At 46.8% G+C, this 25,109-nt stretch overlaps 1 protein-coding gene across 1 annotated transcript in view; it reads right to left on the reverse strand.

The window, feature by feature from the left end:
- The window catches only part of CPT1A (carnitine palmitoyltransferase 1A), an 85,690-nt gene extending 78,584 nt beyond the window's left edge, over positions 1 to 7,106 (reverse strand). The window contains 2 exon segments of the mRNA XM_030560735.1: positions 6,324 to 6,427; positions 6,936 to 7,106. The gene's annotated coding sequence lies outside the window, so the exon portion shown is untranslated.
- Positions 7,107 to 25,109: the final 18,003 nt, after the last annotated feature.

Below are 25,109 nucleotides of genomic sequence, written 5' to 3' on the forward strand. Positions count from 1 at the left end.
CACTGTACACAAACTGATGACATATTGCAGATAGGCAAACAAAGTGCTACTTGAGCACTTATAGTCTGATTTAAGGATATTTGGTTTGCACAGTAGAACCTCAGAGTTACGAACACCAGAGTTACAAACTGACTCATCAACCACACCCCTCATTTGGAACCGAAAGTATGCAATCAGGCATCAGCAGCAGTGACAAATAAATAAATAAATACAGTACGGTACTGTGTTAAACATAAACTACTTAAAAAGGGAAAGTTTAAAAAAGATTTGACAAGGTAAGAAAACTGTTTCTGTACTTGTTTCATTTAAATTAAGATGGTTAAAAGCAGCATTATTCTTTTGCATAGTAAAATTTCAAAGCTGTATTAAGTCAATATTCAGTTGCAAACTTTTGAAAGAACAAGAGGAACATTTTGTTCAGAGTTACGAACCTCCATTCCCGATATTGTATATTTTGACATTTGATATTGACAGTTTGTGTTTTAACTGTTATAAAGCTTAACTTTTTGAATCTCTGCATCTACTGTCATTAAATTGCCTGACACCCTCCCTCTCGTAATATTTTCCCACAACTGCGAAAATTTAAATCAATGGAAATCTAGAAAAAAATGTTTAAAACTCCAAATTTTGCACAACTGTGAAATTTTAAACCTGTATATTTTTAAAAATGCTTAAAAATAAACAGTTACTCATCGAAATTATAAAAAAATCGAATTCTACCGAGTCTAACAATAAACTATTTTGTCAAGGTAGAGGCACATGGTCAAATAAGAATGGGGGAACCTGACTGCAGCAGCCTGAGCTGTACTTACTGCATATATAAATACTAGAGGACTGCCACTCCAGCACACTTCCACAGCAGCATGATACAGGTAGAGGAAAGGCTCTATAATGTGTAGTCTAACAACACAGACTGACAGACACACAGCTCAACTTAGTTCAAAGGCAAAACTGCTGCAGCTCTGACATTCACTTATCAGGAAAATACCAGTAGGAAGATATTTTCCTTATTCTCTGCCCAGATACATTCTTTCTATATAGTACAAGCTTAGAAAAAAGCATTACTTCAGGCCTGTACTACAATGCATGTTATTCCGTACATCCATGCAAAAGTCACCTTTTATGACATTCTGGACGTTTAAAGTACATCCTGCTATATAAAAGCCTGATATGTAAAACCAAAACACCTCCCTCCCTTGCCTCCCGAATGCCGCAAGCCAGCTGATTGCCACAGGCAGGAGGGAGGGGGGAGCCTGCATGCTGAAGCCTTACTCCTTCCCCCTCCCTTCTGCCCCCTGAATGTCGCAAATCAGCTGATTGCTGCGGGCAGGAGGGAAGGGGGAGGAGTGAGGATGCAGAGCACCTCCCCCCTCGCCTCCTGCCCGCAGCAGTCAGCTGGCTTGCAGTGTTCAGAAGGCAGGGGAGGGAGGGGGAGCCTGTCCTCGCTCCTCCTCCTCCTGAATGCTGCAAGCCAGCTGATTGTCGCAGGCAGGAGGCAAAGGGAGGGGGGGGAGAGCGAGGACACAGCCTGCGGAGTAAAGGGAGGGGAAGAGGAGGGTTAAGGGTGGAGCCTTGGGGGAAGAAGTGGCCTGGGCAGGCCAAGGGTTGAGCCCCTCCACTCTGGTGCTTGCAGAGTAGGGGAAGCTGCCGCTGCTGCTGTGCAGCTTGCTTCTCCTAGCCTACAGCACCTTCAGCCTCCTTGTCTCCAGTAACAGTGGAGTAAGGCAGGGGCACCTCCCAACTATAGTACTGTACTGTACTGTATGGCAAAAAAATTTCCCTGGAACCTAACCATAGGCGGCAGGTTATATATGTTTGCAGTGCTCGAGCACCAGGAATATTCAGGGCTGGGGGCCCTGCTCCAGCAATATTTGGAGCTGAGACTCTCCCCCGGCCCTGCCTGGATTGGGCCCTGGCCCCTGTGGGTCTCCCCCTGCCCCGCCACGTCCCTCCCTGACAGAAAGCAGCGCCGCGCCTCTCCGCTGCCTGCTTCTGCAGTCGGAGTAGAGCGGCTCCCGGCAGAACTGCTGTCTGCTGCCCCAGGGTCCTAGCGTCCACCATTCATTAATGGCAAGGCAGGCTGCCTATACCCTGCCCTTCTGCCCTAGCCCTGAGCCTCTCCAATGCCCCAAACCCCTCATCCCCAGCCAGAGCCCTCGTCCTCCTGCACCCTAATCCTCTGCCCCAGCCCTGAGCCGCCCCCCCCACAGCATGAATCCCTCATCCTCAGCCCCAACCCTCATCCCTCTGCACCCTGATCCTTTGCCCCAGCTCTGAGCCCTCCTGCAGCATAAACCCCTCATCCTCAGTCCCAACCCTCATCCCTCTGCACCCTAATCCTCTGCCCCAGCCCTGAGCCCCCTCCCGCAGCATGAACCCCTCATCTTCAGCCCCAACCCTCATCCCTCCGCACCCTGATCCTCTGCCACAGCTCTGAGCCCCCATCATGAACGCCTCATCCTTAGCCTCACAGCCCTCACCCTACACCCCAACCCTCTGCCCTAGCCAAGCCCCCCCACATCATGAACCCCTCATTCTCAGCCCCACAGCCCTCACCCCACACCCCAACCCTCTACCCTAGCCCTGAAACCCGTCCTGCATCATGAATCCCTCATCCTCAGCCCCACAGCCCTCACCCCTGCACTCCCTCCTATCCCCAAACTCCCTCCCAGAGCATGCACTCCCTCCCACAGCGTGCACTACCTCCCCCTTCCCACATACTCCTTCCCACCCCCAAACTCCCTCCCAGAGCCTGCACCCCTACCCCTTCCTACACCCCCATCTCCAGCCCAGAGCCTACACCCAAACTCCATCCCAAAGCCTGCACCCCTCACCCCCTCCCAGCTTTGACTCACTGGCTGGCCTGGTCACCACTCTGTAGGCTCCAGTTTCCCACTTCTAAAGCTGGGGATGGTCTGTCCTGAGGGTGTTGAGTGTTTGGAGTTAAGTCAGATAGGGCTTAATAGCCAGGTGCTCAGAACTGTGGGGTAGTACTAGCCTGGATATTCTTCTCTCATCAGATTGGGGGAAGCTAAACAACTGGGCCTGGCTATAATTTTTGTTATTACTCTGCCAGGCCAGCATCTTTGATCTGGGCATCACACAGTGCTTCACAAACCTTTGTTAATTACACTCGGCCAGGGGGGATGGGATTATTTCCAGCATGCATCTGATTGTCACATCCTGCTACATAAAAGCCTGATATGTAAAACCAAAACACCATACAGCTATTTTGCTATGCAGCAAAAACAGAGCTGAAGAGTAGTGGGTGGGTTTTTTTGGGGGGCGGGATTTGGGAGGGGGGTTGGTTTGCTGTTGTGAAAGATATACATTTACATTACCAGAATAATGACATTCCACTAATTAGCTTCTGTAATACTCCGGCTGTAACAGAGAATTGCAATGCTTACCCTCTGTACATTAACCTAGGTAACTGGAGTGACAGGCTTTTTATCAGCTAAGCATACATTCTCCAGGGGCTCAAAACTGCTATCAGTATGACTGCTAAGCAAGGCCAATGGAGGCAAAAACAGTGGGGTCACCTCAGGCAGCAGATTATGTGATTTTACAGTGCAAGTGAGTGAGGCATAAATACTAGAGGCCTTCAAGAGGTAGACTTTTCATTTCCCCTAGTGACTAAAAGGAACAAAAAAAAAAAAGAGTCAAACACTGGTGCCATTATTTAAATAGACCCTATAAAAAAATGCTGATTTGAACATGCAGGAGGACTGCTTTACAATTGTTTATATGCATGTTCTCCTAAAAATCTGGAGTTTAGGAATACTTTACAGTATACTGCAAGTCCTAGAGGACTTATTGAATTACAATACCCAACTGTAGTTGCATGCCAATTAAAAAAAAAAAAAAAAGCTTCCATTTAAGTTGCTTTTTATATAGAAAAACTCTCCAAGGTTGAGCTTATAATCATTTTTTAAAGTAGCAAGAAGCTAGATCCACCAGTTCCATTACCTCTGCATATTGCAAAGGTTAACCATTTTTCCTGACAAGAAAACATTTGAATTGGGCAGTCTTATGCATTTTTGTTTTCTTTTTCTACCCCTACCCTCTGACCAAATAATTGAGAATACATTTGGATCTCCAGTTTAGTTTTACGAAGCTCTGATGCGTCATCTGAAGGGCACTTCCATTGAGCAACCGATATTTCTTTTCTTGAAACCGCACTTCTCCTCCAGAGCACTAGAAAGTCACATGACTGCTGCAGAAAAGTAGGTGAAAGGTTATGCTGCTGCAGAATGCACTACTGAACAACAAAGCTCAATTTGTCTTTTACACTCCAGACTACAGATCCTGTTTCATTGCCAGCGGTCTCACAAAATGCGAAGTGCCACTACTAACAAGAAAGGAGAGTTTAAGAGCAGACTTTAAATGCATTCCCCATTTTAAAAAAAAAGTCAAAGAGGGAATAAAGCTGTCTTTAATTTAAAGTAGAAAAAAGATACAGCCCAACACAGAACAAAGAATTTGGTACTAAAAAGGGTATTTTGCCCAAATTAAAACTGAAAGAGACTTTTTTCTCTAATTGTTGTCTTTATAGTAGGTAAAAAGTGTTCAGTCTGATTTCCAAGGGTTTTTCTAAATATAATTGTTCATTTAAGGAAAAGGTCCATAAGTGAAAGCTGTAGCTCCCCAAAATGTTAAGTGTTAGGAAGCTCAGGCACTACTAGTTAGCTTTCAAGCCATACCAACACTGTTGCAGAGCTTGGAACTTGTAATAGGATTGGGGTCTGCTCCTTTAGGTTTCAGGTCTCTCTCTCTCTTCTCCCCAGACTGTCCCATCCCCAAGCTAATGCATCTGATTCTCTCTCCAAATACAGATATAAGGCACTAGTGTGAAGTTTAATACTTTAATAACAGCTTACAAATGTAACCCTCTGGATCTCTGTTGACATTCTGTATTTCTGCTAGTCACATGTTTGTAGTAGTGGTTTTAAGTTGTGTAATCACAATCAATCATTTTCAGTATCCACAAAGTCAGAAACATCAGTCTGAGGACTGGTAGCCACGAAACCTCACTGCTGTAACTACTGACACAGTGAGAGCAGTTTCTTACCATTATTATTTACAGGTAATAAGGTGTATTATAAGCTGATTAAAGTATATATTCTTTTAGAACTGGAAAGACAAGTAATGAGACACTTAGGGAAGAGAATGGTGTAATAAAAAGAGTTTTAAGACATTCCTCATTCTTAGACCTAGCACTCTTAAAGACACCATGATGCAAAGTGTACTATTTCCTGTTGAAATTGACTCCAAAAATCTAGCCTTTCAAATAAACAAAACAGAAAAGGATATTCACTGATCACGTAAAGCACAAATAAGCTGAAAGGTAGAAACAGAATTTGGGTTAAGACTTGAAATCTCTTGTACTTGGCTATATCTACACTACTTTTTTTGGAAAATCTCCCCTGGTGCAGCAGATTCACCAGAGGCCGTACATCAGCATACAGATGCACTGAAAAGGGTTTTAAGTATCTTGAGTAGTATTTTATGTGAATTTCCCTGATGAAATCAGGAGAAGTGCCTCACTTCCAGGTGTTTTCTATATTCAGATGTTAGCTAAGAATACTGACAAGTATGAGACAGTGTTCAAATATGTTACAGTTCCAGCATAATTAGATTGCTTACTGGATGACAGCTGACCATCGCAAACATAGGAAAGAGTGCCATGGTAGAGCACATGTGGGCAGGAAACGTCCATGAAAATTTGGAAAGCAGCTCATGATAGCTGATTGTGAAGGGTTTTTTTTTAAGCCAACATCCACTCACACTATCCCACTTTCCTAGAGCTACAAATTACACTTGTGGTAAATTCTAACCATGAATTACATGTTATTTATCTTCTAACAGCCTTCGCCATCCCACCATTACCCCTCTCCCCGTATTTATAGCTTCAATGTTCTAAAACTGAAGTCAAGACAAATACAGTCAACAGATACAAAAAGTCACATTTCTGTGATGTACCTGCCCTTTCTTGTGCCATACAGACAACTAGAGATAAGATGCTATGGAGTATAATTTACTTTGTGTATTTAATCACAGAAACTGGGTGTTTTGTAGCAGAACAAATGAAAGGTTTCTGCAACTTTCCGGGCCTGAATATTTTAACTTTCATGTATCATGTATAGATATTTCCTTGTAAAATAGCACTGCTGCACAGTTACAGTTTTACATTTGGCCTTATTTCAGAATGTTGCGTTTTTAACCAGAGTGATCTCAGTCAGAGAAGGAACACTCGTTCAGATGAGGTGGATGCTGGCCCCGGTGGGGCCGAGCAGTGGGGTGACAGTGAATCAGCTGGATACCGTTTCTCTTGAAGGAGCTCTGGGTGGGTGAGGCAAAATGACTGACGTTTCATTCATCCCTCAGTGCGGGAGCCGGTGCAGTGAGTCTGCAGTCTGAAGCACCCCTGCAGGAACACCGCAGAGTGACTGGGACACTTGCCGGGGTAGGGGTCGCTTTCAGGATCCCAACAGGCCAGACACCCCGCCACAGCAAGGAGAAGGGGGCGGGGAGGGAACCTCGTTGCTGACAACAGGGAAAAGCTGCACTTGCCGCTCTGGAATTCAATCAAGCTGAGGGCAAAGTACATCCCCCCCCGCCATGAGAGGACCCTGCAGTGCTCACCCACCCAAGCCCCGCATGAGGAGCCCCCATCTCATCGCCCTGCCCCACCACGCCCAACCTAAACCCTTCTCTAATGGGGACCCCACAACAAGGGCGGGATTCAACCCCCTCGCAGCCCTCTGCCAGGGAGCGACCTCAGCCCCCCCGCAGCCCCCTGCCAGGGAGCGACCTCCGGCCACATCCCCCGCAGCGCCCCTGCCCCTCCCTCTGCCATAGGGGCTCCCTGCTATGGGGCGCAGCTCTACCCCCCGGCCACTGCCGTGTCCCTGCGCAGAGGGGGTGTCACTTACCGGGGCTCGCGGCGACGATGAGGGGGGGGACGGACGGAGGCAGGGACAGTTACGGGACAAGCGGCGAAGCGGGGCGCGCGCCGGTCGGTCGGTCGCTCACACACGCACACACCCAGCCTAGGCACTGAAGGAGCTGCGCGAGCGCCGCGGCTACCGGCTGCGCCCCGATTGGCTGAACCAGCCGCAATCAACCAGACCAGGGCGGGGCGGAGGCCAGCAGGGGAGGGGGCGCGCAGCGCCGGGAATGGGCGGGGCCTAGAGGGGCAGGGAAGAGGCGCGTGCGGGGCGGGAACGTAGGAAACCACCTCCTCCCTTGCGCTGAGCCCCTGTCCCTGAAGCGGTCAACGTTGTGACATGGGGCGGGGCTAAAATGGTGACGTGAGGGGGGGGCTAAATGGTAGGAAAAGGGCAGGACAGGGACTACGGCGGCTGTTAAGGGGGATCAGGGCTGGGGGTTAGAAGGGAGGGGAGAGGTGTGCTGCTCTCTGGTAAAAAGGGACTAACGTGAGGCAAAGGCAGGGAACAGCTGGACTCATGCTAAGGTCCCTTCCTAAATCATGTTGCTTTTCATATAGGAATCCTGCCATGGATATTTGCTTTATTAAACACTGTCTAAGTAGGAGGGTGACCACCATTCTGTGTGAAATTCATGCAGGGGCCATCACTCCTTCTTTTAAAGCCAAGATATAAGGAATAGAGGTTTCTTAATAATGAAGGAGAAAGATAATAGCCCTGAGAAAAGCTGGGCAGGTTCATTTTAGAGAATAGGAGAAGATAAGGAATAAAACAGAAACACTGGATCTAACTGTCCCCTCACATAACTAGGTGTAACTTCCACTGAAGTCAATTTGAGTTGTACCTGCTCAGACCAGTGCTGAATTAGACCCTCATTACATAATGCTGAACCAGTTCAGTTACATTATTTAGTGTTAAAAGCATTGACAGAATTATAACAAGGGGAGAAATAATAGCCCCTGACCCATACAATAAAGTACAAAAGATAAATACAGTCAGTCTCACTGAAGAACAATAGCTTCTTTGAAACAAACATTTGTCATTGTGGACACCTTGGAAAGAGTGAGAAACATGACATTGGAAAACACAGGTGCAAGATATGTAGAACCTTTCTGGTAATAGAGCCCTGAGATCCAGTATCATTTATCCAAAGAACTGCAAAAAAGAACAATTGGATTTTAAGAAAAGATGTAGATATCACACTTCCTGGAAAAAGACTTCATGTTCTTTACATAATTCTGAATAATAAAAGTAGTACAAAAAAGTGGATCTACATTTTGTCAACGAGATAAAGCAAAATACATTCAAGATATTTTCTCATTTAAAAGTACTGAAAGTTTAAATTTGAACTCTCTTAACTTTTTCAGTTTGAATAAGGGTGATATTGTTTCATTAGAATTTTATAACAGCTGGATGGCCATTCATTTTCCCGGTAAGGGAAGTAATTCTATCAATCTGAATTTATTTATTAAGGCTTTTCTTCTGATTTTTTTTAAACCTTTGAAATATCAAATACATTAAGTCTGGTCTTCTCTTGTTTTCCTGGAGGACTTCCTAGATGTCTCAGGTCATAATCAGCATGTTTTCCTACACCATCCATGAGTGAAAGGGAACAGATTTTCAAGCATGTCATTTGGAAGAAAATGCTGGGGTTATTTATCATTTCACCAAATAACTATGCTAGCTGTCCCAAATCAGAAAGCACCAGGCTAGAGTCACTGCTTTGTCACAATTCTGATCCTACTTCAGATACAACTCATAAACATCAAGTATTCCCAGAGAAGCTTTGCATCATATGGGGTCAGAGAAGTCATAGAGGCAAACCTAACTTGACTTTCCCCACCTGACTAACATTACAGCCACTCCTGCCCTGGATTACTGGAGCTGCAGTCTCAAATAACTTGGCCATGTTGTATTTCCCAGTAACTCAATCAAGCATGAGACAGATGGTAAACTGCTTGAAGTGAAACCCTTTGTTGTAAAACCTAGCCTGGGCCATCTCCCAGCATGACAGTGGGTGCTGCTGGAGGTGTTCCCCCACAAAGATTGGCCATGAGTCATCTCTATTAATAGTATAGTAACTCCCCACTTAACTTGTTTCGATCTTAGTTCTCTGCTCAATTACAGAACATGCTCCATTTAAAGTTGCGCAATGCTTCACTATAATGTCATTTGGCTGCCTGCTTTGTCCACAGCTGGCAGCCCCCCCCCATCAGCTCCCTTATGATGCCCCCCCACAGCATATCCCGCCCACCAGCAGACCCAGCAGATCAGCGTTTTCCCCTTCCTCCTCCCACCCGCAGCAATCAGCTGGCTTGCCGCGTTCAGGAGGGAGGGGGCAGAAGCGAGGACTTGGCATGCAGGGTCCCCCTCCCTTGCCTCCCGAATGCGGCAAGCCAGCTGATTGCCACGGGCAGGAGGGAGTGGGGAGCCTGCACGCTGAATCCTTACTCCTCCCCCCTCCCTCCTGCCCCCTCAATGTCGCAAATCAGCTGATTTGGCCAAGATGAGGCCAAAGCCATCTGGAGACAGCATGTGGACAGGGGTCAACGTTACCAGAAGCAAGGCTATTGCAGAGTGAGCAAGGGGGAACCCGACACAGCGAGAGCGCCATTCCTGGACCGAGCTGCAAGGAGGTGCACCAGTGGTGAGTGGCAGTGCTGATACCTCTTGTGACATTATAAGTGTAATATAATAATTCATTGGAAGGTGACAGGGCCAGAAAGTTAATTATCTCACAGACTAAGCTGACCCATGGCCCAGCTTTAGAGACTGGTTAGGAAAATATGTAAATGACTAGAGCTTTGAAATGCAAGTCTGCATGGGTAGAGGAGGAAAGGGGGAGGAGTGAGGATGTGGAGCACCTCCCCCCTCGCCTCCTGCCCGCAGCAGTCAGCTAGCTTGTAGCGTTCAGAAGGCAGGGGAGGGAGGGGGAGCCTGAGTGCCGTGTCCTCCTCCCTCCTCCTCCTCCTCCTGAATGCTGCAAGCCAGCTGATTGTGGCAGGCAGGAGGCAAGGGAGAGAGGGGGGAGGAGTGAGGACACAGCCTGCGGAGTAAAGGGAGGGGAAGAGGAGGGTTAAGGGTGGAGCCTTGAGGGAAGAAGTGGCCTGGGCAGGCCAAGGGTTGAGCCCCTCCACCCTGGTGCTTGCAGAGTAGGGGAAGCTGCTGCTGTGCAGCTTGCTTCTCCTAGCCTACAGCACCTTCAGCCTCCTTGTCTCCAGTACCAGTGGAGTAAGGCGGGGGCACCTCCCAACTATAGTACTGTACTGTACGGCAAAAAAAAATTTCCCTGAAACCTAACCATAGGCGGCAGGTTATATATGTTTGCAGTGCTCGAGCACCAGGAATATTCAGGGCTGGGGGCCCTGCTCCAGCAATATTTGGAGCTGGGTCTCTCCCCTGGCCCTGTCTGGATCGGGCCCTGGCCCCTGCAGGTCTCCCCCTGCCCCGCCACGTCCCTGCCTGACAGAAAGCAGCGCTGTGCCTCTCTGCTGTCGGAGTAGAGCGGCAACTGGCAGAACTGCTGTCTGCTGCCCCAGGGTCCTAGCGTCCACCATTCACTAATGGCAAGGCAGGCTGCCCTTACCCTGCCCTTCTGCCCCAGCCCTGAGCCTCTCCAATGCCCCAAACCCCTCATCCTCAGCCAGAGCCCTCATCCCCCCCACACCCTGATCCTCTGCCCCAGCCAGATCTCTCATCCCCACACACTCTGATCCTCTGCCCCAGCCAGAGCCCTCATCCCAAAGCCTGCAGTCCTCACCCCCTCCTGCGCACCCACCCCCTGCCCCAGCCCAGAGTCTGCACCCAGCACCCAAACTGCATCCCAAAGCCTGCACCCTGCACCCCTCCTGCACCCTAATCCCCAGCCCAGGACCTGCACCCCAGACCTCCCCCCCAACCCCTCCCAGAGCTTTAGGCAGGTGGGGGCAGAGTTTGGGGGGGCGGGTTCTGGGCACCACCAAAATTTCTACAAACTTGCCACCCATGAACCTAACCCCCCATTTACATTCATTCTTATGGGGAAATTGGATTCGCTTAACATCGTTTCACTTAAAGTTGCATTTTTCAGGAACATAACTACAACGTTAAGTGAGGAGTTACTGTATGCTGTGATGCCTTTAATATCTGGGATATGATCCATGTCCTGGCATGCAGTATGGCCTTAAGGAGTCCTGTGCTGCTAGAGGTGCTGTTCATTTCCCAATGAAGACATTTCAGATTTCTTTTCTGTAGCTGGCATATTTCTTATTTCTAAAGATGTGATGAACCCCATCAGCAGAAACATGATGTGACTCATTACATAGGACTCTTCCATCTGACCCTGGCAAGCTAATGAGATCTGAATGATCAGCGAAAGGTCTAATCTACCTGCACTTAGCAGTAGGTGGTTTGAAACAAACTTGTTGGAGTATTTCAGCATATTTGGAGCTACTAAAATTTATCACATCCAACAAGCTTCCCCCACCTTTCCAAGACTCCCTTGGCTACTGTATGTGCAGTTAGGTTTGCCAACTTTCTGACTGCAGAAAACTGAACACCCTGGCCTCACCACCTACCCAAAGACCTGCCCCTTCTCCCCGCCCTCCCACACTCACTCCATCCCTTCCTTCCTCTGTCGCTCACTCTCTCCCACCCTCGCTCATTCGTTCATTTTCACCGGGATGGGGCAGGGGTTGGGGTGCCGGAGAGGGTGAGGGCTCTGGCTGGGAGTGTGCACTTTGGGGTGGGGTCAGGGATGAGAGGTTCAGAGAGTGTGAGGAGGCTCAAGGCTGGGGCAGGGGGCTGGAGTATGGGAGGGGGTATGGGCTCTGGGCTGGGACCAAGGATGAAGAGTTTGGGGTGCAGGAGGGGGCTCTGGGTTAGAGCAATGGGATAGAGCACAGGAGGGAGTTTGGGGTGTGGGATCCAGGTGGCACTTACTTCAGGCAGCTCCTGGAAGCAGCCGGCATGTACCTCTTGCGGTTCCTGGCCAATGGGAGCTGCAGAGCCAGTGCCCGGGATGGTGCCTGCACCATGTACAGGGGCAGCACGTGGAGCCCTCCTGGCTGCCCCTGCGCCTAGGAGCTGGAGAGACATGCCAGCCACTTCCAGGAGCTGCACGGAGCCAGCCACTGTGGCCAACTAGATTTTTAGCGGATCAGTCAGCACCTAGGAAACCAGACACCTGGCAACCCTATGTGCAGTATGGCTTCCCTGTTCTAAATTTTCTTACACTGTTTCTGTATCTGAAAGACCTCCATTATATTTCCTTGTGTCTACTCTGGACAAATTAGCATTTAGGCCATGTCCACACTAGTAAGCGTACAGAGGCACAGGTGTACCGATGCAGCTGTGCTGCTGTAAGATTGTTAGTGTGGCCGCTCTATGCTGGTGGGAGAGAGCTCTGTCATCGACATAATAAAATCACCTCCACATGTGGCAGTCCACACCAGCACTTCTGTCTGTGAAACTTACGTCACTCATGGGGTGTGTTTTTTCAGACCCCTTAGCGACATAAGTTATACCAACAAAAGTGGTAGTGTAGACATGGCCTTAGACACTGGTAAAAACTGTCAGCATGCATCTTATCTGGAAATCTGAACATTCCAGGTAGGAACCACATAGTTAGTCATTGATGTGTTTACTTGAATTAACCTTATTGCTCAATTTTTCAGAAGTCAAGCAGTTTAGCATGAACAAACACTCCACTTGAGTAACCTGAGACAGATTTACATGAGACTTGATGGCATCTAGAGAATTACATTGTTAGGTTCAATGTCAGTTTTATGAACTGTTTTTCCAGTTTGCTAGCTGGCCAAAACAGCAGTGTGATTTCCTTATAAACAGAACTAAGAGCATTTTTTTCCCTTCACATTTCTTTCTCTGCTATGTTGCAACAAAGGATTCCAGTTCATAGTTAGGATGTTACCATTGGCAACTCTGTGTCCCATAGCAACTTTCCCACCAAGAAAATGTTGGGGAAATGTATTGGTAATAACTGAACTGGAACACTTGTTCAAGAATGTGGGACAAAGGCACTGAAATTGCTCTGTTTAAATCGTTCTGCATAGCTTGCTAGGCTACTTGTGTCAATGCCTTTTCATATACATATACAAAATGGCCATGCATGTCTTTGTGTACGGTGATAGGGGCAGAACCGTGACATCAGCAAAGTACTGATTTTATGTCAGAAGGACAAAATTTGATTTATTCACAAAACAGCAAATAGTGTGAATACTACTAACTACAAGAACTACTCAAAAGTGACTTATATCAGCCAAGATCTACACATACCAGCAACAAAGGCCAGAGACTTGTTTGGAATAGCTCTTGTGCCATACCTGGTCTGCGATACTGGAGAAAGCAGAAAGCCCTGTATTTATAGATCCCAGGCCCTCTTTTCTCCCAGGTCTATTCAACTCAGAATGGTAATGAGTAAGCCATTTTAGCCACTGTCATTCATATTGATAAGAATGGAACCAAATTCTACCACCTTAGCAACATTTGGCAGAGGAAAGGAGTTCTACTTGACTTGACCCTAAAGCCTTAAATATATGGCAGAATAGGGAGATAACGCTGACTCATCCAAAACTTAGAAGGGTAGAATTTGTCTCTTTTAACTCCTGCTTCTTTCACCTAATAAAAGGAGCACCACTGCTGATCTGGTCTGTTACCCAGTCAACCTTTCCTGATGATTGCTAGATCTAGCAGGAAAACCTGCTAGTCAGCTTTTTATGTGCATCCTTGAGTGCAGTAGGAAGAGGGAAACAGGAGCCAGCTCTTAGCTTTTTTAAGTTTTTTTTTTTTTAAATCTATTTAATTAGGTTTTCTTTTAATGAATTATTTTTCTGAAGTGGGCAATCCATTTAAGTTATCGTGGACATGAATTACAAAGATCACCTAGAGCATGTAATTGGTATTAGTTGTAGTTTATAAATCTAAATAAAATAAATACACCTCTCCAGTGTTCCAGGTGCCGAGGCATATTAAGTTAGAATGCATAAAAACCTCTGATTGATCAAAAGGCTACAATTAACCACCCTTTCAACTCCCGCATCCCAATACCTCCTCATCACTCTACCCATCTTCTGAAAGAAAGCTTTCAAACCATGCATGCAAAGGCATGCAAAGCTTAACAAATTTAGGTTCTGCTGAACCAGCATTGGAGTTCGTTCTAGAGTTCATAGATAAGGCCAGAATGGACCATCGAGATCATCTAGTCTGACCTCCTTTGTATAACACAGGAGACAGGACTTCCATGAATCAAGAGCCAGATCTTCTGCCTGTGTAAAGCCACATACCTCCATTGATTTCAATGGAAATATGCCAGTTTACAGCAGCTGAGGGTCTGATGCAAGGATTCTTCACTGTGAACATCCTACTCCCAGCACCCTGGTATTTACCTTTGAGAGTTGCTAGCTTGAGTATCTCACCTGATCTCATCTGTTTTAGAATTACCTGGAGAGAGCAGCCAGACACATAGTATTGATTACTGTTTGTATTCTAATGCCTCAGGCTGCACCAAGACATGTATTGTAAGCACATGCAGGCTCTGGAGCACAGGCACGATATGTTCCCTGCAAGCAAGTCCACAGAGGAAGTTGGCAACCACATTTGGCAGTAGGGGGCAAGCGATTAAAGATGCAGATAGCTGCTAAGTAAGATTTTTAAAAGTGCCTGAGCAATTTTGGCATGTAAGTCCCATTGAAATGAAATGTTATCTGTATAATGGAGACTCGACCACTCCACTGACTCACTGTCTCTCTCACTTACCTCCCATACACATTGCCCTTCCTGTTCAGAGACAATGGAACATTGTGACTTCCCTACATGAAAAAGTTTTTGTACAGGACAAGAACACTCAGCGCTACATGAGTCCTTACATACAGAAAAGAGGAAAGCCAGCCAAAAGCCATTCTATTTCCACCAGAGCCTGCAAGCATATCAAGATCATCTTTTAGCGGTGGCATCGAAAGCATCCAATAGAGCTAAGACAATCAGCACGATCACTTGATCTTTTTCCTTTGTCAGCAAGAAATCATTGACTGAGGTGGCTGCAGTTTCTGTTCCATTACAAGGCCTAAAGCTAGATCGTAGGTGGTTAAGGAAATCTAAAGAGTACAAATTTCCATAGCTTGTATTTCTCTCCTTAATTGCTGTGTTTCTCAGCTGTTTATTCTTTCATAGTGCCCGCTCCCTTCCCTCAAGTGTTTATCTCCAATGCCCCTTCTGTTCACAGTCACATCCACTCAGGTAGCCCCTTTAGCAACACAGGGCCCCTAAAGTCACACTGGATGCTGAGATATGAGCCATGTCCTGAGTGTGAAGGACAGCACCTTCCGCAGCACAGCATGCGCCTAAGGTCATTTAGCAGAATGGAGGATGACCAGACTTTGAGATGAAGGTCTGCAGATGGAGGCTTTCTAAGGTAAGGGAACAAATAAAAACTACAATCCTGCCCCTGCATATTAGCAACAGCTATAGCTAGGCTTGGAAGAATTAGATTTTGTAATCAGTTAATGCTGGTGAATATCTATTTCACCGCACACACACATCCCGATGAAAAAAAGATTTCCATCTATAATAGAAATGGACAGGTAGGCAAAAAGACATGCTATTTGGGAACTTTAGCACTGATTTAAGGATATTTATTTTGTATAATTTGACATGTGATATTGACAATTTGTGCTTGAATGGGTACAAAGCTTTAACTTTTTGAATCTCCGCATCTGACATAAGATAATTATTCTGACCCCCTTCCATTGTCTGACCCCTAACCATATTTCCTACCACTGCAAAAATTTAAATTGATAAAAATAAAATTTAAAAATGCTTAAAAATAAAAATCCATTAAAATCATAAAAATCAAGTTGTGCCAAGCCTTGATGTTGCAACCAATCTCTTATTACAAGCCTTATTCTTGGCACCCCTCAAAGATTTGGGGGAAATAAATCCTTTTAGCCTGAAAACATGCATGAACATTGTTAGGAAAGAGTAGAATTTTAATGCATTCTTGGAAACTTTTGAGGCAATATAGCTAAGTACAATGTCTACCTGCAAAACATTTTGCTAATAATCCACTATTCTGGGGCTATCTGTCACTCAAAAGCCTAATATTTATGCACATTCTACTGATAAGAGTTTTCTTTATTTCTCAACGCATAGTATCAGTGTTAAAAGTTATTACACTGCAGTTTCCTTGCCAATAGATGCATCAGATACTGATGTATATGTCGTGGCTTGCTTGCTTGCTCGCTCTGAGCTAGGTTGCCTTGCAGTTAGGTCAGGCAGCACCAGGTTTCTAGCAGGACTCTTTGAAGTGAGAATGGTGCAGTTTTTGATCCATTTAGGCTGGTGATTATTATTAGAGGCAACGGAGTCACCTTTCTAGCTGTCTATTGGGTCCAGCTGTTTCTCAGCTTCAAAAGGCATGCAGGCTCCCAGTAGCAGATGAGACAAAGATAGTTGGGAGACTAAGGGAGTTTGCCAGCAGAAGAAGGAGGGGCTGTGTATTGTTTTTTTCCTTTCTTTAACTTGTAAGTGCTCTACAAGCAAGACCCTGCAATGAGGAGAATACAGCATGTCTCCATCACCACTGCTAGCTCTTCCTCTACCTGCACCCATAGATCCCTGCCAGAGAGGCATCCTGACCCAAGAGGCTTCCACCCAGGTCTGTGTCTTTACTTGCTGGGAACATGGCCTGCATGTCACTGCTGATGAAAGAAAGGCAGATGGAAGAAGGTAAGAGAGCTGCAGGAGGAGGTAGCTTATCTGCGTAGCATCTGTCTGTGTGAGAACTTAATCAACAGGACACATATAGAAACATCTGGAACAGAGGATGCTAGCCTACTGCAGCAGCACCAGAGAGAAAGGAGAACCTGCTTTACAGGAAGGAGTCTGGCTGCTGGCCATCTCTGGCAATAGACAGTGCTCCACCCAGGACCCTGTCTATCAAGGTGAAGAACCAGTATGCTGTACTGGCAACAGGAGGTGAGGAGCAGACCCCAATGGCAGAGGAGGAGGAGATGACATATGCTCTCAGTGCTGGGAGGTTCACAGTTACTGCACTCAAGAAAAAGGTGTATGGTGCTAGTTCTCGGGGACTCCCTTCTAGGGGAGACAGAGGCATCCATCTGCCAAGATATCCTGAGAAGTGTGCTCTCAGCCTGGAGCCTGCATCAGAGATGTTACCGAAAGGTTGCAAAGGCTCATCTGTCTCTTTGACCACTATCCCATCCTGCTCATTCATGTGGACACTAATGATACTGCTAGGCATGACCTGAATACATCAGCAAAAACTTCAGGGCTCTGGAAGTAGAAATGAAGGTATTGGGGAAATAGGCTGTGTTCTCGTTCACCCTTCTAGTTCAGGACCCGGGCCCAAACAATGACTGCATGGCTGAGCAGATGCATGGCTTTGGCTTCCTTGAGCGTGGTATGATGTTCCAGGAAGATGGTCTGCTGGGAAGCAATGGGGTCCACCTGACTAAGAAGAGGAAGATTATCTTCACACACCAACTTCCCAACTGTGACGAACTGGGAATGTTCTTAATGTTTTCTCTGAATACTGTGTTGGTGCCTCAGTGTCCCCATGGCAGTTCTTAAGTATCTGGCAGAGCAAAGGGCCAGTGCACCTAAATGCCTGACACTCTGTCTCCTAGCAGCTGATGGCCTGGGCCCCTCCCCTGCAAAGGTGCCAGCTGAAGGTGTTGGAGACAAAGGGATCAGGTGACCTCCTGGCCCAGGAAAGGGGCTGAGGAGAGAGGAGGGGCTGGGAGGGATTGTTAGTCTGGAGCTGGCTGGGGTCAAGGGTGGAGGGCAGACCTGGGGGTCTGGCTCACTGCCCCCCAGAATGGACCCAGCCGAGGGGTCCGGTTCGCTGTATCGACAAGCTCTGTTTTAGACCCTGTTCCTGTCATCGAATAAACCTCTGTTTTACTGGCTGGCTGAGAGTCACGTCTGACTGCAAAGTGGGGGTGCAGAACCCGGTGGCTTCCCCAGGACCCCGTTGGGGTGGACTCGCTGTGGGAAGCGCACGGAGGGGCAGAGGATGCTGAATGCTCCAAGGAGAGACCCAGGAGGTGAAGCTGTGTGAGCTTCTTGCCCTGAACAAGTCTGCTCCAAGGGAGAGGAGGCTCCCCAAAGTCCTGACTGGCTTGGTGGGGAGCAGTTCCAGAGCATCGCCCGGTGACTCCGTGACACCAACATAGTGAGGAGGACTTTAAACTAGATTCAAAGGGGGCAGATGACAAAAGCCCATAGGTAAATATAAAGAAAGGTAACCTTAACAGAGGTCTAGATGTTAGGGTGGACACACATGAAAAATTACTATAGTGTCTTAAAAGCAACAAGAAGAAAATCAGTGGGTCGTGGGGGAGAAAATGTGCTCAACATCTTACATGTCAAAACACAAATGCAAGGAGTATGGGGAATAAACAGGAACAACTGGAAAAATTAGTACATAAGCTAAATCATAATTTAATTGGCATCATGAAGACTTGGTGGAATAAGCCTCATGACTGGAATATTGATATAGAAGGATATAGCTCCTTCAGGAAAGTCAGGCAGGATAAAAAAAGGGAGGTAGTATTGCATTGTATATCAATAATATACACACATGTTCTGAAGGCCAGAAGGAGGGGAGAGGCAGACCAGTTGCAAGTCTATGAGTAAAGATAAAAGTAGGGGGGAGGAGGGAGAAAGGGTGGCATCATGTAAGGTCTATAGTGGACCACCAGATCAGGAAGAGGAGGTAGATGAGGTATTTCTAGAACAAGTAACAGAAATATCTAAAACACAAGACCGATTAATAATGGGGGAACTTTAACGACCTAGACATATGTTAGAAAAGTAATATGGCAAAACTCAAAATTTCTATTACATTTTTGGCATGTATGGGGGACAATATTTTGTTTCAGAAGCTGGAGGAAGTAACCAGAGTGGGCAGCCATTTTAGATTTGATTCTGAGCAACCGGGAAGAATTTGTTGAAAATGTGAACGTGGAAGGCAGTCTGGGTGAAAGCGATCATGAGATGATGATTTTAAGGAAAGAAAGGAGTGAGAGCAGCAGAATGAGGACAATGGACTTCAAAAAAAGCAAATTAACAAGATCAGAGGACTGGTAGGTAAGATCTTATAGGAAGAAAGTATATGAGAAAAGGAGTTCAGAAGAACAGGCGGTTTCCCAAGGAGACAACATTAAAGGCACAACTTCAAACTACCCTGTTGTGAAGGAAAAATAGGAAGAACAGTAAGAGGCCAATATGGCTGCAGTAGGAACTCTTTAATGACCAGAAAATCAAAAAGGAATCTCACACAAAGTGGAAACATAGATAAATTGCTAAGTAGTAGTAAAAAAGAATAGCACAAGCATGTAAAGACAAAAATAAAAAATGCTAAAGCATAAAAAGTTATACTTAGCAAGAGCCATAAAAGGCTATAAGAAGCGGTTCTATGAATACATTAGGCACAAGAGAAAGATGATGGAAAGTGCAGGTCCTCTGCTTAGCAGGGAAGGAGCACTAATAACTGATTACATCAAGAAGGATTAGGTTTTGCCTGTTTTGCTTCAATCTTCACTAAAGAGGTTAATGGTAACCAGCAAAGAATCCTGTGGCATCTTATAGACAAACAGACGTTTTGGAGCATGAGCTTTCGTGGGTGAATACCCACTTCCTCAGATGCATGTAATGGAAATATCCAGGGGCAGGTATATATATGTGTGCTAGCAAGCAAGCTAGAGATAACGAGGTCAATTCAATCAGGGGGGATGAGGCCCTGTTCTAGCAGTTGAGGTGTGAAAACCAAGGGAGGAGAAACTGGTTTTGTAATTGGCAAGCCATTCACAGTCTTTGTTTAATCCTGAGCTGATGGTGTCAAATTTGCAGATGAACTGAAGCTCAGCAGTTTCTCTTTGAAGTCTGGTCCTGAAGTTTTTTTGCTGCAGGATGGCCACCTTAAGGTCTGCTATAGTGTGGCCAGGGAGGTTGAAGTGTTCTCCTACAGGTTTTTGTATATTGCCATTCCTAATATCTGATTTGTGTCCGTTTATCCTTTTCCTTAGCAACTGTCCAGTTTGGCTGATGTACATAGCAGAGGGGCATTGCTGGCATATGATGGCGTATATTACATTGGTGGATGTGCAGGTGGATGAACCAGTGATGGTGTGGCTGATCTGGTTAGGTCCTGTGATGGTGTCGCTGGTGTAGATATGTGGGCAGAGTTGGCATCAAGGTTTGTTGCATGGATTGGTTCCTGAGCTAGAGTTACTATGGTGCGGTGTGCAGTTACTGGTGAGAATATGTTTCAGGTTGGCAGGTTGCCTGTGGGCGAGGACTGGCCTGCCACCCAAGGCCTGTGAAAGTGTGGGATCATTGTCCAGGATGGGTTGTAGATCCCTGATGATGCGTTGGAGAGGTTTTAGCTGGGGACTGTATGTGATGGCCTGTGGAGTCCTGTTGGTTTCTTTCTTGGGTTTGTCTTGCAGTAGGAGGTTTCTGAGTACACATCTGGCTCTGTTGATCTGTTTCCTTATTTCCTCGTGCGGGTATTGTAATTTTGAGAATGCTTGGTGGAGATTTTGTAGGTGTTGATCTCTGTCTGAGGGGTTAGAGCAGATGCGGTTGTACCTCAGTGCTTGGCTGTAGACAATGGATAGTGTGATGTGCCTGGGATGGAAGCTGGAGGCATGAAGGTAGGCATAGCGGTCGGTAGGTTTTCGGTATAGGGTGGTGGTAATGTGACCATCACTTATTTGCACGGTGGTGTCTAGGAAGTGGACCTCCCGTGTAGATTGGTCCAGGCTGAGGTTGATGGTGGGGTGGATGCTGTTGAAATCGTGGTGGAATTTTTCCAGTCTCCTTCCCATGGGTCCAGATGATGAAGATGTCATCAATGTAGCGTAGGTAGAGAAGGGGCGTGAGTGGACGAGAGCTGAGGAAGCATTGTTCCAGGTCGGCCATAAAAATATTGGCATATTGTGGGGCCATGCATGCTCATGCTCCAAAACGTCTGTTAGTCTATAAGGTGCCATAGGATTCTTTGCTGCTTTTACAGATCCAGACTAACATGGCTACCCCTCTGATACTTAATGGTAACCAGTTACCCAACACAATTAATTATCAACAACAAGGGGGAAATTCATCCTAGGGTACTTAAGGAATCAGTTGAAGCAATCTTGGAACCATTAGCAATTATCTTCAGGAACTCATGGAGGACAAGTGAGGTCCCAGAGGTCTGGAGAAGGGCAAATAAAATACCCATCTTTTTAAAAGGGAATAAAGAGGATGCAGCAAATTATAGAAGTTAGCCTAACTTGGATTACTGGAACAAATTATTAAACTGTCAAATGTAAGCACCTAGAGAATAATGGGGTATAAGGAATAGCTAGTCTGGATTTGCCAAGAACAAATCATGTCAAACCAACTCTAATTTCCTTCTTTGACAGAGTGACTGGGCTAGTTGATGGGGGGAAGCAGTGGATGTGATTATTTTGATTTTTAGTAAGACTTTAGCACAGTCTCATATGACATTCTCATAAGCAAACTAGGGAAATGTGGTCTAGATGAAATTACTATAAGGTGAGTGCACAAAAGATTGAACAACTATACTCAGAGTAGTTATCAATGGTTTGTTGTCAAATTGGGAGGCTGTATCTAGTGGGGTTCCACAGGGTTCAGTCTCGGGTCCAGTACTAGTCAATATTTTCATTAATGACTTGGAGTGGAGAGTATGCTTATAAAATTTGCAATGACTTCAAGCTGGGAAGGGTAGAAGAACCTTGGAGGACAGGATTAGAATTTAAAATGATCTCAACAAATTGGAGAATTGGTCTGAAATTACCAAAGTGAAATTTCAATAAGGTAGAGTGCAAAGTACTATACTTAGGAAGGAAAAACATCAAATGCACAGCTAGCTACAAAATGGGGAATAATTGGCTAGTTGGTAGTACTGCTGAAAAGGATCTGGAGATTATAGTGGATCACAAATTGAATATGGGTCAACAATGTGATGCAGTTGTGAAAAAGGCTAATATTTTGGGGTACATTGACAAGAGTGTCATATGTAAGACATGAGAGGTGACTGTCCCACTCTACTTAGCACTGATGAGACCTCAGCCAGGGCTGGCTCCAGGCACTAGCTCAGCAAGCAGGTGCTTGGGGTGGCCAAGGGGAAGGGGTGGCATGTTGGGCTCTTCCGTGGCAATTCAGCAGTGCGTCCCTCGGTTCCTACTGGAGGGAAGAACCTGCCTCCAAAGAAGAAAGCAGTGCAGTGGAGCTGCCGCCAATCGCAGCTTTTTTTTTTTTTTTTTGCAGCTTGGGGCAGCAAAAACCCTGGAGCTGGCGCTGACCTCAACAAGATTACTGTGTCCATTTCTGCATGACACGCTTGAAGAAAGATGTGACCAAATTAGAGTGAGTCCAGAGAAAAGCAACAAAATGACATAAGGTTTAGAAAACCTGACCTATGAGGAATGGTTAACTAAAAAAAAAAAAAAAAAGCTGGGTATGGTTAGTCTTGAGCAAAGATGACTGAGCAGGGACATGATAATCTTCAAATATGATAATGGCTGTTATAGAGAGGACGGTAATCATTTGGTCCATGTCCACTGACGTTAGGACAAGAAGTAATGGGCTTAATCTGCAGCAAGCGAGATTTACCTTAGATATTAGGAACTTTCTAGTTCATAAGGGTAATTTAACTTTGGAATAGGCTTCCAAGGGAGGCTGTGGAATCCCCAGTTTTGGAGGGTATTTTTAAGAACATGTTGGACAAACATCTGTCAGGGATGATCTAGGTTTATTTGGCCCTGCCTCAGTGCAGGGCTTGATGACTTCTCAAGGTCCCTTTTAGCCATACATGTCTATGATTCTGTCATCATCGCCATCTAGTGGATAGATTCAGAACTGTTGAACTGTGTGCCATGTACCAAGAGCTGAGAGGATACTGCAAATTATTTGTGAATATTTCTTTGAGTTCTACAATGTTTATTAGTATTATCTATTATTTGCCTTATGGTAGTTCTCAGACAATATGTTTAGAGGCCCCAGTCAGCAACCAGGCGGCACTGTACTAGGTGCCATACAAATATGCTAGTCCCTGCTCCCAAAGAATTTACAATCTAAACCCTGGTCTACACTACAAGGCTAGGTCGAACTTAGCCGTGTCAGGTCGATTTTATAAGCAGTGAGGCTACACAACCAACCCCGTTCCGTCGACCTAAAGGGCTCTTAAAAGCGACTGCTATACTTCTCCCTGGCAAGGGGAGTAGTGCTAAAATCGACCTTCTTGGTTCGAATTTGAGGTAGCGCAGATGCAGCATAGTGCAATTCGATGGTATTGGCTTCCGGGAGCTATCGCAGAGTGCTCCAGTGTGACCCTCTGGACAGCACTTTCAACTCCGATGCACTAACCAGGTACACAGGAAAAGCCCTGGGAACTTTTGAATTTCATTTCCTGTTTGGTCAGCATGGCGAGCTCAGCAGCACAGGTGACCATGCAGTCCCCCCAGAACAGCAAATGATCTCCAGCATGGAGCAAACGGGAGACACTGGATCTGATTTCTGTATGGGAAGACAATACCGGATTTACAATGGCACAACTGGCGCTGGGCCCACAGTCAAAAGGGTCCCCCGGCCTGCTCTTCTCTGCCCCTCGCTATCACCTGAGGGGTCAGAGAAGCTTGATGCCGCCGGCAGCAGCCTGGCTCCTGCCCCGCCTCTTTCCCCAGCATGCTACGTGCCCCCCCACCCCCTACCGCAGATCAGCTGGATCATTTGCTTGCCAGCAGGACGGGGGAGGAGTAGGGAACCTTAGCAAGCTCACTGCTCCGGGGAGGAGGAGGAGGAGAAGAGGGGGGGCGAGGCCTTGGGGAAGGGGCTGGAATTGGGGCATACCCCTTCCAGCCCCCTGTGTGAGCACCCCCATGACCCCAGCCCACGACCCCAGCCCACACCCCCTGCCCACCCTGACGGCTGCACCCCCGACACACCTCCAGCCCCTTGCACTCTCCCACACACATCCAGCCCCCCCGACCCCTGCACTCCCCTCACACCTCCCCAGCCCTGACCCCCTGCACCCCCACACCTCCCCAGCCCTGACTCTGGCATCTCCTCTCATGCTCCCGCAGCCCCTGCCCTAAACCGGAACACTCCTCACACACACCCAGCCCCCTGCCCTGACTCCTGCACCCCCCACCCCCACATCCCCACCCCCATCCTGAGAACCAAACAGGAGCTGCCCCATGTATGTGCTCCACACCCCAACCTCCTGCCCCAACCCTAAGCCCCCTCCCTTGCCCTAGCTCCTGGCCAAACCCCACACCCGAACATTTTTTTACAATATTTGGAAAGATCATTGAGTGGTCCGTTGAAACCCTTCGTGATTTTCAAGTGGTCTGTGGAAAAATAAGTTAGACTACAAGAAAAATAAAGGTACCTCACTCTATTTTCATTTACTTGCTATTACTTATAGGAGGAGGATGAAGAAAAAAAGAATGAAAAATGGGGGAGGGGGGAGATAAGAGAGAATGTTCTTTTTCTTGGCTGGGTCCCAAGGAGGAACCCCCAAAATGAAGCTGAGAACAGGGCTGGGGGGCCCCCACTAACTCTAAATCCACCACTGGCTGTCATGTCACCTGGGCTGGGGATACTGTCAGGGCCAGTGTAACCACTAGGTGAACTAGGCGACCGCCTAGAGCACCAAGATTTGGGGGTGCCAAAAAGCGATGCCCAAATTTTTTTTTAACACTACAGTGAAGTCACAACTTACATGGGGATTAGGTTCTAAAGTCACTACATAAGAGGAAAATCGCGTACAGTGAAAATTACCATAAAGTACAGTATACATTAGAATAGGGGTCCTCAACCTACGGCAGGCATGCCAAAGGTGGCACGCAAGCTGAATTTTTTTTAATGGCAGGCTGAGGGTCCCGGCCGCCACTGAGCCTGCTGCCTGCGTGGGGTTCTGTTCATTCAGCCAGCAGCAGGCTGAGCAGGGCTGGGGGATAGCAAATCACACAGTTCTATGAAAGTGGCGTTTCGCAGCCATTGGGAATCATCCCATACCTGCAACACTATGTGGTCCCACCAGTCTGTGCTTGTTTGCTGGGCTCAGAATTGGCATTCCACTGTATCAACCACTGCCGCCATGCTGTCCCAATTACCACACCCCGTACTTTC

This window comes from Gopherus evgoodei, chromosome 4, assembly GCF_007399415.2.
Source record: "Gopherus evgoodei ecotype Sinaloan lineage chromosome 4, rGopEvg1_v1.p, whole genome shotgun sequence".
Taxonomy (NCBI): domain Eukaryota; kingdom Metazoa; phylum Chordata; order Testudines; family Testudinidae; genus Gopherus; species Gopherus evgoodei.